Source organism: Cebus imitator, unplaced genomic scaffold (genome assembly GCF_001604975.1).
Source record: "Cebus imitator isolate Cc_AM_T3 unplaced genomic scaffold, Cebus_imitator-1.0 Scaffold74, whole genome shotgun sequence".
In the NCBI taxonomy this organism is placed as follows: Eukaryota; Metazoa; Chordata; class Mammalia; order Primates; family Cebidae; genus Cebus; species Cebus imitator.
Genome location: NW_016107389.1, coordinates 4,434,474 through 4,436,765, shown reverse-complemented (window position 1 = coordinate 4,436,765; position 2,292 = coordinate 4,434,474). Strand labels below are relative to the sequence as shown.

Here is a 2,292-nt window from a genome sequence, read left to right as displayed (position 1 = left end):
TATATATACAGGTGCACACCACCATGTCTGGCTAATTTTATAATTATTTATAAAATTTATAATTATTTAAAAAATTAGCCAGACATGGTGGTGTGCACCTGTGGTCCCAACTACTCAGGAGGCTGAGGCAGGAGGATCGCTTGAACCTGGGAGGTCAAGGTGGCAGTGAGCCATGATCATGCCATTGCACTCTATCCTTGGTGACAGAATGAAACTTTCTTTAGAAAAAAAGGCGGGGGGAGAAAAAGAAAGAAAAATGGTAAACATCTTAGAAAGGCTCTGCACAATATTATCGTAGGAAACTCCTTAGGTATGTTCTCATCATTTATTTTAATGAAGAAAAGAGAGGAAATGCTAAAATAACTAATATGACTATGTACTTTACAGAGTGGGTACAATGGACTGATAGTATTCTGAAACACTGTACCTAGGAAACATACCTAGGACCACATACAGACCAAGAAAACTGAAGATTCTATGGATACTTTATGATATTTATTAGATTCTTGCCTACAGAAGAAAACTAATATTCCTATGGTCAAAAGATTTTAACTTTTACATTCTGAAGATAAGATTCTGTCAATTTTCTGAGGTAATGAAGAGAATTAATTTTGGAAACAGGCAGGTCTGGGTTAGATCCCTACTCCACCTCTGTAGTAGTAGTGGTAGCAGTAGTAATAGTAACTGTAGTGGCAGAAACCCTATCCTTAACACTAACTCTATTATTCTACAACTACTATTACCATAACTGCGACCATTACTAATCTTAAAGGTTCCGTTTTGGATTATAGTAAAGATCCAATTCCAGTTGTGGGGATAAGAGATACAGGTCCATAGAGAACTCTTTCCAGAACCCAAAAGGAGAGAAAAGCAAGCTTTAAATCTATTAGCTAAGGAATATATTCTTCCCTCAAAATTTGAACTTTCAATGGGTCTTTGTTATGATGTTGTCTGATCCTAGAGTTTTACATCAACAAAAAAGAAGATACAGAGACCGTAGAGAAAGCAAGTTTAAACAACAGCACTGGGTTACATTATTCTATTAAGACACCTATCAAGATTGTGTATGTATATATATTTGCTTAAGAAAATACAGAGATGATGGTAAATAAATGGAACAGAAAGACAAGTATGGGGTATGTAAAGTACTATGTTCACAGCTAGGGACATGGGAGTAGGTGATAAGGTTAGAAGAGATGGAAAAGTGTCTGAGAACACTCCTTGCTCATTTAAAGTAAGAATCTAGGGTCTTTCATGAATATTTTTTCAAAGAGCAGAGAAAGTGAAATTGCCTAGACCCAAAACAAAGTCTACACACACACACACACACACACACACACACACACACACACACACACACACACAGGCTACATAAAAAAGCCTACTTCTTTCAAAAGAAAAGTCTCCAACTCTGACATTTTCCACAGCTTAGGGTAGAGGCGAGGAAAAAAGCAATTCAATGCTTGCTTCTAACATTCTTTAGCACTCCTTGCTTTTGAGATCTTTTTGTTCTCTTGAGGATTAATATCTTGGTAACTAACACATTTACGCTGAACTGAGCTTATATCAATTATTGAAATTTCCTTCATGTTTAAGGCATACTCATACCTGTAACCACAATGTATAATGAGAAAAAAAGAAGGCAGGAAAGAGTTCCTTACACGTGTGTGTGCACGTTATGTGTGTGCATGCGTGTGTTTATGCTGTGTTTTGAAGGGGGAGTCATAAATCCCATTTCATTGTGCTTGTTATCCTCTGATTTTCTTCTTGAGTTTTATTTATCAAAATTTTTCAATAATTAAAAAAAAAACTGAGAACTTAGGGTTTTTTCACTATTTTTTTCTTTTGCTGCAAATGCAAAGTTTGTTATATGTTCCAAAAGACTGAGATGTTAGTAAGCAAACTGAAACATTATATTCTTTGCTGGTGATTATTAATTATATATAAAATCAACATGTTTTCATACAAATTAAATAAAATAATTGCAGCTTATAATGTTTTCATATTCTCTAGGCATTTTTTTTCTCAAGAAAAATGTCTTTTTGCTGGGTGCAGTGGCTCATGCCTGTGGGCACTTTGGGAGGCTGAAGTGGGCAGATCACCTGAGGTCAGGAGTTCAAAACTAGCCTGGCCAAGAGGGTGAAACTCCATCTCTATTAAAAATACAAAAATTGGCTGAGTGTGGTGGCAGGCACCTGTAATCCCAGCTACTTGGGAGACTGAGGCAGGACAATCACTTGAACCCAGGAAGCAGAGGTTGCCGTGAGCCCAGTTTGCGCCATTGCACTCCAG

The 2,292-nt window shown here is 36.7% G+C and overlaps 1 protein-coding gene across 3 annotated transcripts in view; it reads right to left on the bottom strand.

Moving 5' to 3' along the window:
• Positions 1-2,292, bottom strand: part of DTWD2 (DTW domain containing 2) — a 174,477-nt gene that overhangs the window by 3,615 nt on the left and 168,570 nt on the right. The gene's annotated exons all lie outside the window — the stretch shown is intronic.